The sequence below is a fragment of the Mustela erminea genome, chromosome 12, assembly GCF_009829155.1.
Source record: "Mustela erminea isolate mMusErm1 chromosome 12, mMusErm1.Pri, whole genome shotgun sequence".
Lineage (NCBI taxonomy): Eukaryota > Metazoa > Chordata > Mammalia > Carnivora > Mustelidae > Mustela > Mustela erminea.
In genome coordinates, this window is record NC_045625.1 from 76,971,383 (window position 1) to 76,984,169 (window position 12,787).

General features: G+C 39.3%; 1 protein-coding gene across 3 annotated transcripts in view; it reads right to left on the reverse strand.

Annotated features, from left to right (window-relative positions):
• PCSK5 (proprotein convertase subtilisin/kexin type 5) overlaps positions 1-12,787 on the reverse strand; it is a 449,406-nt gene that overhangs the window by 261,599 nt on the left and 175,020 nt on the right. The window lies entirely within an intron of this gene.

The following is a 12,787-nucleotide window of genomic DNA, read 5'->3' on the forward strand; positions in this document are numbered from 1 at the left end:
AGGTCCCACCACGGACCAGGCACAATTGTAATTGTTTTACATGAATCAGACTCAACTCTTCCAATAACCCTGTGGGAATGGTATGATTTTGTCCTTATTACACAGATGAAGACTTGAGCTACAGAAATTAAGAAATGTTCCCAAGGTCATATAGCTAGAAAGTGGAAAGACAAAATCTGAGCCCCCCAGCCAGACCGCAGAGTGGGCATGTCATTAGCTGTGATTACTACAGACCTATACTAGGGCTATGAGTCTCCTTCCACATGAAATGGTGCTCTTTTGCTCCCTCAGTCAACATATGAGCAACATGAGGAGTGGAGAGGTTGTGCGATCTATCCTTAGGTCACACTGCTGGTGAGGAGCAGAACTAGGGACAATGAGCCTTCCAGAGCTGTGCCTCCCCTATGTATGCAATGGACACTAATTAGGAAGGATGTTAATGGATGCTTCCCGAGATGAAAAAAAAAATTTCAAGATTAAGTATGTTTGGGAAATTCTAAGTTAAGCAAAATGAAACAGATTCCCCTACTGTAGAACTCAGTGATTGTTCTTTGCAAAACTCTGTGGGAGATATTATCCGATGCTTTTTTTCCAAACATATTTGATGGTGGGATACTTTCTTCCACCCAATCCGTGAAATTTTTCTTACAAAGCTAGGAGATGGGGTTACAGTCTTCATGTCAAAATGTGGCATCCATCCACGGTGTTTCCTGAGGTTATAAAATAATTAAGGAGAAGAAGCAAAGTAGAACACAGATGTACCGAAGCATAAGGCCTAGTTAGTTCCGTAAGATAAGATCTTCAGAAGAAAAGAGAGAAGTTGGCCAAAGTGATGTGTATCTTTCTGAATAGGTAGAACGGAATCCCTCAGAAATTTTACCTTTTTAAAACTGGAAGTCACCCTGAAGGACACACAGGCCAAATCTATCATTTGGTAATTAGGGAGTGGAACCGAAATCACTAGCTGGTGATGGCAGACACTCTTTTTTGCTTCCAGGCCCTGGCTTTTATGGTTTCAGGTAGAAGGAAAGTAGTTTGGGATGTGGTATTGGAATTTTTGGTAAAAGAGCCAAAGAAAGAGAGACGAGAAAGAATTTGAAATATCCTTGATAAACTGTGTCTGACCTCAAAACCTCAAGAAACAGAATATTTATGACATGATTTGACCTAAACGTGGATTTCTTTTCGTCTTTCAATGTGGAAAAATGCAATATGATCGCACAGGAATGGGAAAAATTTGTGAAGAGAGAGGGAGAGAAAGTTCTGGATACTACTGCCACTTGACAGCTGGGTCTGGTTTACCATCCTTCAGGTTGTCATCAGACTATTCAGGAAATGTACAGAAGGATGCAAAATTCACTCAGCCATCATAAATGAGGGATTTTGTTCAATGCTTTGTAAATCTCTAGAAGGAATTACCGCTCACTATGGTGTGGACAACCAGACTGAGAAACTCTAGTGACTGACTCATACCCTCACCTCAGAGAGAGAACATCATAGCCAGAGAAGGAAGGGTCCAATTCATCATCAATATATACCCTCTCTATCACAGACTGAGGGCCTGTGTTGCTGGTAAAGACGTGGTCACACTGTAGCTTTATCTGACAGGTCCACAGAATGTAAGACATAAGCAAAAACCACTCCTGGTTTAAACAGCACTGGGACAGATAATAGATTAAGAACCACAAAACCACAAAAAAGCACATCTGGCGCGCACACACACACACACACACATACCCATTCAAAATTATGACTGGGTGCCTTTGCGTAAAATTCACTAAAAAGATCTTTAAAAACGTACTCAGTTTTAAAAGAATATTTAGTAAGAAAATATTTAGAAGGTAGTTTTGACAATGTAATTACAAATGGAGGATACAAAATGATGTAATATGGTCTCAGTTTAGAAAAAGAATGTATGTGTGCCTCTATGTGTGTGTGTGTGTGTGTGGTGCGTTTAAAAAGTTAATGTGTATAAAGTTAAATGCATAAAGTTACCATAAAGTGACAATATAACAGAACTTAATTCTGTTTGGTAAGATTAGGAAGCATTTTTTTTTTTCTTTCTTCTTCATACCATCCTTCCATGACCACATGCAATTTTTATAAACAGAAACAAATGCATTTATTCCCCTCTTACGAGGGGAAACACAGGGCCAATTCTTAAAAGATAATTTTTACTTTATGATCACAAGAGGTTTTACACACAGAAGGTTCATTGTGCACTAAAGAGACTAACATTTATAGACATTTATTATGCACCAAGCACTATACAAACATTATTCTGCACGATTTAAGTCTATATCATTTCACAGATGGGTAAACTGGGGCTCAGAAATGCTCATGAATGCTAGGGCCAGACCTTGAAATCCAACTAGAGCTAAAGCCTGCGCTCTTCACCCTCAACAATAGTCTTCTTTTGGGCAAAAAGAAGGCTGGTTGGTGGTTGCTGTATTATTTTTAGCCAAAGCTCCAATCTCTTCATTGAAGTCCGGCTTTCAAATCTAAGAGCAGACCAGCCCTCTAAGCTCTTTCCGGATTGGTTGCAGAATTAAAATGATAAGAAAGGAGGCATGTATGGTCCTGAGCATTCTAAGGAAAAGGACATAGTTTCAGCTGCAAAATTCTGCCTAGAAATCCCAACCTGATCGGAGCTCCCTCAGAAGTAGGACCACAAGTTATTCCATCATGGTGGCATTCAGAGAGGACACCACTGTAAAGGAAACAGGACTTATTATGGAGTCCTCTGGAGATTGGCTGGGTTGACAGAATGAATGGCCGAAAGAACAGTGGGTTGCCACTGCCCTGAAAATGCCCTTTACAGATAAGAAGTGATATCCCTCTATCAAAGATAATTTGAGGGAATTACTTTATAACTGGGTATGGTGAAGGGAAACATCAAAGGACAGTATGAGATCAATAACTATCCCAACCCCCCATAGGAGTGGTGGGGAGGGGTTGTCACAGGAACTGGAAACAGAAGGGCTAACAGGGGTTGAGATATGACTAGGGGACATACCAACCCCTGCTGGCCCTGCTGGGAGGGGACCAGGGGAATATGTACTGAGACCCTTATCTCTTTCTTCTCTCCCATCTTTCTCCCAGAAACCAGAGGACCGGGGAAGTCATATGGATCATTTTCCCTGAGCACAGAGTTTGTGGAGAGATGGGGAGAGAGCATCTGGAAAATCCCATGGGAGACAACTGGCATTGTCCTTAAGGTATGTTATGAAGTGAGTTGCGTCCCCTCCCCTTCAAATTCATTTGGTGACACTATAAGCCCCAGTGTGACTATATTAAATACAGTGGAGACAAGCAAGAAGGTGGCTGTCTCTTAAGCTGAGGAGAGAGGTTATCACCAGAACCCAACTCTGCTGGCACCCTGAAATCATGGACTTCCAGACTTCTAGCCTCCAGACTTCCAGAAAATACATTTCTGTTGTTAAGCAACCCAGTCTGCAGTATTCTGTTATGGCAGTGCAAGCTGACTCACACAAGAGGGGAGGGGGAGATAGAGGGTGGCCTGCCCCCCAAGGAGGCAACAGAATATATAGACACCGCTGCTACACTATCCACCGGGCATTCTGACCCTTGTGCATGTGTGTAGGGTTTCTGATTAAAGTCCCAGAAATAAACAGGCTAATTTGTGGGCTGAAAATGCCATAAAGATCTGTGCTAAAGATCTATGGGGTTAATCTGAAACAATTAGCAATTCAAAGATTTATTTACTACAGATGCACAGCAGATTCCCATTAGAGTGCAATATTCAGAAAATCAAAACATATGTGGCAAAAGAGAATCTAGACATTTCTCCAAAATTCAGAGTAATTGAAGAATTAAATCCTAATGTGGGACGTAGGGAGAAAGGAAGGTGGGCAGAGTAGAATAAAGAGTAAAGAGTCTTAAGACACATATTTTCCTGAAGTGTAGGAAATGAAATTTTCAAGTATTGTGATTGCAACTGGTTATTTAAATATGGCTTTGGATGAAAAAAAAAAATCTTCCAGTTTAGTTGAGTACTAAGTTAAAAGTAAACTCAAGGCAAAATATATTGTGAAATCCATAAAAGACCCATTTGGCCAAACTCTATTCTTTTTTACTGCGTATTTAATTCTGCATGTGTTTCTTCTCATGTATGCCCTACAAACATCAATTTAAAATGCCCATAGTTTTATTACTAAAGACTAGATAGGAACTGAATTTCTTGTGTTTCTGGGGATCAGAAAAGGCTACTTTATGCTGTGTTACCAATTAAGTCATATGCCTCAAGCCAGGTTTTGAAATCTAGAGAGTTGAGAGAACCACATTTCTTTAAAATGCTGTGATAATTTTCCAGCCAATGCAGTTAGATTTTATTTGGAATTTTAATATTACTTTCTTTCCCCTATCACTTAAAAATATTCTTGAAGGGGCATGAATAAGTGAAAAAAAAAAATTCTTACAGGGGCATGAATAAGTGACCAAAGACTTCTGAAATACAAAAAAAGAAAAAAAGAAAAAAAGAAAAAAAATGTGGCTGGACATTGTGCTGGTGCTTTCACAAATATTAGTTAATTTAGAGCAATTCCAGCAAATCAGATATGTATTTTACAGATTAGAAAACCAAGTAACACTAAGTAATAGGTAAGCTGTCATATCACCAGGATGTGGTAGAGACAGAGGATGGAGGTCCCAAGGACACTGATCAGAAGGCGCGGATCTGTATGTGTCAACACAAAGCGACAAGATGATACAACACATGATAAGGAAATTTCCTTTATCTGTGACATCTTCCAAGCATAGCCTGCATACCCAATTACTAAAGCCCTTTACCATTCCACTTGCCATCTTTTTTGGGTGTTCGTTCTCTCAATGAGAAAAGAGTATCACCCTCCAGGAAGCTCTTCTACACTCGGATAAGAGATAAAGGGGCTTGAGACCAGAAGAGGCACAGGAACGACAATGACAACTATAATATGTGGTAGCTGAGATATGAAGAACTGTTCATCTTTTTTAAACAAAATCAATCATCTTTTTAACAAAATCAGTCTGGTTCCTCAACAGAGCAGGTTCACTGACAAAAATAGGTCTGGTCTAGAAACATAATATAAAGGCAAGATGACAACAACACACTTCCGAAAGGTTTTTCTAGTTCTCACACGGAATGTCCCAGAATTCTAAAATATGTATTACTTCTTAAAGTTAATAGTTAATAATCCTTTGAATCATTATCACCTGTAGAACAGCTGATTCACATGAAAACAAAGGCATCTTAACAGTGACCTAAAAAGTAATCCAAGAAGAAATACAAGCCATAATTAAGGACATGTCAGGAGCAGATAGTCACTCAATGCCTGGAGAAAACTTTGGTGGGACAAAGTCTTCTTTGGGAATGCAACAAGAAAATGTAGTCATGAGATAGATTCAGTAAGACGTCCTTGGGAAAGACTAAACCCTGTGACTTGTTTCTTCAAACAGTTCCTTGAAGTAGGATGGGGATTAGGGTAGGAAAATTAATTACAGTTGACCCTTGAATAACGGGTTTGAACTGTACAAATCCACTCATATGTTAATTTTTAAAATAAATACAGTATAGCAGTGTAAATTTATCTTCCTTTCCTTATGATTTTCTTAAAAACATTTTCTTTTCTCTAGCCTACTTTATTATAAGAAGACAGTATGTAATACATATACACAATGCACGTTAATTGACAGTGCTATCAATAAGACTACTGATCAAGTAGTTAAGTTTTGGGGGAGTTCAAAATCATACATGGATTTTGGATTATGTAGGAAAACAGTGTCCTTCATCTCCACACTGTTCAAGGGGCAGCTCTAGGTGAGACTCATCTGGATCCAGGGAAGACAGTGGGTCACTCCCCACCAAAACATAAGGGAATCCAAGATGACAGATAATGAGGTGTTCTTAAAGAGTAAAAGGAGAGGGTCCTCTGAGGGTGAGGAATCTGGAGGTGAAGTGCTGCTTTGTCTATACCATGCCAGAGTCCTAAATTTGTTAGAGTGAGGACTCTACTGCATTGTCTTCCCTCACCCAGAAAATACGCAAGCGCAACCCTTATTTGTATGATTTACTCACTCCTCGAGTCAGAGTGCCTGATGTAAAGAGTATACAGGTGTCACTGCATTCTACTTCCGCTCTCAGAATATTTCATTCTTGTGCTCTCAGAATTGTTAAGTGAAACAGAAGAACTACTTCCAGGAAAAACCAAACTGTCATCAATGATGGTTTATTTGGTAATTGGACTGCAGCCAGCAGCTCACTAATCCCACTCATTTCCAAGCAAACGTTCTAGGATTGAAAATGCTTAGCAATGCTTCCCAAAGACGATTTCAACAGATAGCCAACACCTGCTGATGTTCAACCTTCCCTGGGCCCCAGTGCCTAACCCAACTGCTATTCTTAATCTATTCATACCCACTTTAGCATGTCCACATCCCAGGCTGCCATGTAGCCCTAAGTCCAATTTGGTGGAAGGACTGTCGAAACATCGACAGACTGACTTACAAAAAACACTCTGGGGGTGGGTCCTCACTCTTCTCATTCTATGCTATTTACCCTACGCAAGCATGGTTGATGATTGAAAAATAATGAAAATACATATGCAGTTATTTTTTTTAAAGCACTAAAAAGTGATGTGAAGAAGGCTTTTGTGAGTGTAAGCTGTTTCTCCCCATTTTTTGTCTTCCTAGCTTTTCTTGTGTGATAGGACTTCAGCCTCTCTTCCCCTTCATCTCAACCTCACCCATCTTTTCCACCCCTAGTCAGGTTTTCTCTCTTCTCATTTGCTGTGTACATGATGGGTGGCTCATCTGTGAATACTAAGCATTTTCTAAATGTTTTGTAGGCTTTTTAGTATGTTGAAAATATTAGATGCAGTTATTAGCTATCCTATTATTTTAACAAAAAGCCCCTTATATGTTTTCTAAACACACCAAAGGTAGACAAATTCCCTTTATAAAGGAATAGAGAACTCAATTTGTGACTGTGGAATTGACTATTGGTGATGGTATTTGCAAGCATTTCTGGTGAAATGATAAATTCATTTATACTTAGAAGCTACATCTTTTTACAACATTGTTCACATTCTAGTACCTGAACGAGTAGCCTGATGTCCTCAACTCAGGGAACCTAAAGGTGACTTTAGCTCAGTTTTATAAAAGGAATTTGGAAAAAATGGTCAAAACAAACATAAAAATTAGTTAATTCTATAAATTCATAACTTCCCCAGACTCAGGTTCCTGATAAAAGGCTACATTTATGTTTATCATGTGCATAGAAAAAAAAATTTTTTTAAAAGTGAGTTTCTTATCCACCCTATCTGCCAGAGTATAAATTTAGGAGAATATCCATTCATTAAAGGCTTGGTAGGACCAACCCTGTCCTAGAGCTGCCTCTTCCTCAGAATGTTAACACTGAGGGTTTGTACACATAATATAGCTTTTGACAGTTTATCACCAAAGTGCACAATGGTGTGGTCCTTGACGTCCAACAACAGCATTACAACAGTGTGGACTTCTTTCGCTTTGTTTATTTGTGAAGTATAACTGGAAAAAGAAAATCAGTCTTTCATGGAGAAAAGGTAGAAGATCTAGGAGGAAATAAAAACCAGGTGTGTTTACTAATGGAAATACATACGTTTTCAAGCAAAGAATTGTACTGCTATGATCCTTTAGATAGTCTGTACATTTAGGAACTTTATATAATGAAAATTTGGGGCTGAATCATGTGCTATAGATATTACTTAAAATTGGACCCATGAGAGGTTCATCTATCGAAATTTTAAATTCCTACATTGGAAAATAAAGGAAATGAAGCTGACAGAGTCAGAACTAGATGGGTTCACTCCCACCTTGACTGAAATGCTGGTCCCCACTGACTAGGAATGCAACGGGGGTGTTCCTAAAAGTGCGTAATAATATGGTTTAGGGAAACCTGCTGAACGGTAGTGGACAGGACAACACAGAACTCCTTTCTCTTCCTGCCTTCTCCCATTTGCCAAATCAACAATTCCCAAATAATTGTCTGCTATTAATATTTTTTCTATGGTCAACTCATAATGGTCAATCCTCCATTTTTTTCTCAGGTCTTGTTTTTCTCTTCGGACTCAATGAAACTCAGCAAATCCAGGTTATTATTTACTTCTGGTCACTCCCACAGCCTCCAAGATTTAAGCCCTGCTGAAGCTGTTTCCCCATGGCCGGGGGTGCCTCAAAAGCTGGCTCGGAGGAGGAACATGCAAATTATGTTTCTCAATTCCTCATTCCAACCCGCTATAACAATACCTGTGAATCTTATATGCTCTCTGAACTAATCACAATAATTTTTTAAGTAATTTTTAAAAAGATTTTATTTATTTATTTGAGAGAGAGAGAGTATGAGCGGTGGGGAGAGGCAGAGGGGGATGGAGAAGCAGATTCCCTGCTGACCAGGGGACCTGACACAGGGCTTGATCCCAGGACCCCCAGATCATGACCTGAATGGAAGGCAGCCATCTAACCAACTGAACCACCCAGGCGCCCCATCAGACCGATGCAGCCATTCTGGGTACACCCACCATTCCCGCATTCCCATTTTGGGGAGAAAAAGATGGCATATGTGAGAGAAGTTTCTGTATCTTGGATCATCCCAGAGCAAAGGCAAAATCATGCTCAGGATTGTTTTAGCAGAAACAGGTTTATGAAATGGAGAAAGACATTTCCAATATTAATATTAGGTACCGATTATGAAACAGCCCAGGAAGATACCACACCTTTAAATTTCTATTAAACGAGTTAAATTTGAAAGATTCCTTTCAAAGAGAATAAAGAAGTATTTACTATCAACAGAGGAATGAAAGGAATTTATTGCAAATGTTTGGAAAGTCATTTGGGAAGGAAGACAGAGGGAAACTCTAGCTGTAATGAAGGGTTTCTACTCTTCTCTATGTTAAGTTACAGAATGCTTCACCATGGTGGACTGGTCCCAACTCCCAGGTTGGGAAAGGGAAAGCAAGCTGTCCCCTGCCCCCTCCGCAAAGCCCACCAGGGGTTTGAAGGTCACAGCCTCAGTCTTTGTGAAGCAGCCCATAACATTTCTGAAACACAGAAAATCAGCCCTTCATAGTTTCTCCCCATAAACACAATCCTGATATCAATGAAAGCAAATCACACTTCTGAAAAGATGACACTTGATACTAAGCTTCTATTATTTACAAGATTCTGTGGTAGATACTGAGGTCCTTAAAGATTCATCAAACATGGCCTCTCCTCTGAGGAGAAGACAAGCAGTATGTCTGAACACTGCATATGTGTGGTCTCAGCCAGTCTTATGAGGGCTCACAAAGAGGTATTATCATAGTTTTTTTTTCTTAGGAAAGCAGACGCTCTGATAACTTAGTAACTTAACCCAGGTCAAAACACTGGAGGGAAACCAAGAAGATTTCAACCTCTCTGTGACTTGAAGGTCAGTACTTTCTACATTGTCACAGCTTATCTCCAAGGAGGACAAGAAAGAGACAATACAATGAAGTTGAGAATATGCCAAGTCAGTTTGTCCCAACCATCCTTCCCAGGACTTCAGGGAAGCGAGAGGTCCCTGTGGTAGCGTCCACTTCCATGACCATAATGACAGCTACCACTGACAGAAAGAACGGACACAGATAGGCCCATACGACACACCTGACAGGAATGGATTCACACAACATGTTGGTGAAGACGACAGACCGAGTCAGGGCCACACTCATGCTTCATAATGGTCAGGTTGCCTACTTTGCTAAGACTTAGTTTCCAAGTCTATAAACTGGTGAGGTCCTATAAGAACATCCTTATTCCTAACCCAAGTGGTTCTCAGAATTAAGTCCTCATAATGCTTACAATCCTGAATATTTAAGTTTGATTATCTTCCTCTTAAAAGAGGAGAACCATAAGCTCAGGGAAAATGAACAAAATCTGTTATAAAAGTCCTATTTCCTTTAAAGTCATTTGTTATTATCAACCCAGTCCAATTTATCCTTGTTTATTTCACAGTGGCCTTTTTTTTTTTTTTTTTAATCCCAGCTACTTCCAAGTTTTGTTAAAGAAAATTTCAATTACCTTTCTTAAATTTATGCTCTGAATCACAGAAATTCGGGACTGGTCTGGACTTCAATTTACCCTAATCCAATCCCTGTATGATTTTTGTATTTTCCCTGTAACTAGGAGCATCCAGACTACAGTAGGATGATGCCTATGATAAGGGCTTCAAATCCTTCCCTATATGTCAGTATATATAGGTCACAACATAGGAATCGAAATCTGATCCTTGGATAACAGATAACTTGGTCAAGATTACAGAATGTGAAACCACATATGTATTTACAGAGACAAACGATTCTTTGTTTCCAAAGTGGAAAACCTTAGGTTGGGTCCATTTGGCAAATCCCTTCTTAGCTTTGTTACAGTCCCAAAGACACAAGAGTTTCCACCAGGATACAGTTAAATACTAATGGAGGATTTTTAAAACAAACCCCAGTTAAAGTCAATTTTGATTACGTGGAGCCAGTATTAAATAAACTCCCTTGTCTATCTTTGCCTATCCATAGACTGTTTCAAAGTTTTAAAACATTTGCCAACTAATTTAACAGCAATCTGTCATTTATTAAAATCCAAACTAGTACCAAGCCTGCTACAGCTAGGTGTGTATCAGATAAAAATATATTCTTCCCAAGTGGAATTGGTTAATTTTATTATGATTATTATTACTGCGTTTATTATATGAGCTCATTATACTTCTTCTCTCCCCTTCTGGTGAACATATGCCTTTAATTTAAGGGTGGAGAAACGTGTGTATGTGCACGTATGAGCATATAAGGGTCAGGGTGTGCTTGTAAAGAAACTCTGTGTTTTCAGCAAATATTCCAAATATCCAATCAGGTGTCATATCTGGTAATTGAAAAGGAAACTGATGATGGGAAAGGGATACATTAACCAGAGATTTCATAAGAGGCTCAACAGTCAGGCATGTAGTAATAGATGCTCGTCAAATGTCCTGCTTTCCATCTGGAAAACAGAGAGGATGGCAGGAAGGGAGATTAGGGGCCAGTCATCTGGATTTCCCCCGATTTTGTTTTCCCACCCTTGACATTGATTCTGTTATGAATGCCCTGGAAGGCTTTCATGGATAATCCCAAAGAAAAAGGATCTGGCATTGAAAGTATACTTGTAGATAGTGTAATTAAGTGAAATCTAGACTCTATGCTTCTAGAATATGTGCAATGAGCCACACGATTTCTCCAGCTCTGAGTAAGATAAATGCCAAATCAGTGCTTGGTATGTAATGGGGACTCGAGAACGATTTCTTGATTAAGACAATAAGGGAAGTACTGCTAATCTGAATAAAGGGTTGTGTGATTATGAAAAAAGCAAGAGATTCAGTTCTAATTTTTTGCTTGTTTTCTAAAGGATGTTATAAAATACCCTTGTCAGGAAATCTTGAAAAGCTGTCAGTGTGCGAGATATCTGCTGACAAATGTAAAAAGGTACCAAGTATTAATAAATTTAATAACCCAAATGGGGGGGAAAAAAGAAAAATGACTGCAAGGCAACTAGACTGAACACAAAAAGTTTTGTAAGTATGTGCTGTGTAATCTGTCCTCCTCATCGTTTACAAGATTCTAGCCACTGAAGGGACTTGGGGAATTTGCTTTACACTTTATTTAAAACATTTATTCTACATTACATGGTGAGTTTCCCAAAGGCAACAGCTTAGTGCTATTCTTCTTTCACTACCAGCTCACAAAGTACCCGGAATATTGATAATCACCCAAGGTAGATGTCTCCTGAATGCAATCAGGAATACATGAATGAATAGAGAATGAATACAAGAAAAGCTCAGGCAGTTAGCTTCTTATTCTGATACCAAGACTCGGGTCACTTATATCTGAAACACTGTCAACGGACTCATTCATGTTATAAAACCATTTTCCTATTTAGAACCTTCTGGGTGGACAAAACAAAGCGTTTCCCCTGAAGGAAGTCTTTGCCAAGCATGCCGAGGAGGCAGGCCAAAGGTTCACCGTGGTAAGTGGAGTCGTGTCAGTTTGAACAAGAGTAACATTTCAATGGTCCTTCCCTTTGATGACACCTAAGATTTCGATTCTGAGACCCCTGGAAAGATGGTGAGAGACCTCTGTGGTCTTCTAAGAAGCTTAGAATATTCTTCATCAATCCTAGGGAGAAGTGAGTTTTAAAGAGAAGACAAAGGACAAGGTTTACATACCAAAAAATACTTCTTTGGCTGCAATGCTCATGCTGAATTGAAAGTTGGAGCTCAAGCGAGGAGGATGGAAGCTTTGGAAGGATGTTGTGGGCTCAAGGCCATCTGAGAGATTCTGGTTCTAATTGTGAGGCAAGAGGACACATTCCATAGACTTTTAGGAAGATAGGAAAGAAAGACTTACTGGATGAAGAAAAGAAGAAATCACACATTTTAGGAAGGTAGATGGGGTGAACCGGAGTGACATCTACCAGGAAACAAACATACAAATGTTGGTAAGAACAATTCCGCCACTCAAACTGTTTCCCGTTCTACTGTTCTGTTTCTTAACGTCTAATGGATTTCGCTGAATCTTTGTGAAGCAGTTCCAAACAATGTAAAATGAAATTAAATTTAACACCAATTCAAAACAAGTCACAAAAATAAAAGCTTTGGGGGTAGTTAAAGTTTAGAACGTTGAGTAAATCAAGTTACACACATCTCTACTGCAGAACTTCTCAGAGCCTTTTATATCTTTCAAGTTTTGAAAGGGAGGAAATAAAACGTGGTGTTTCTTGA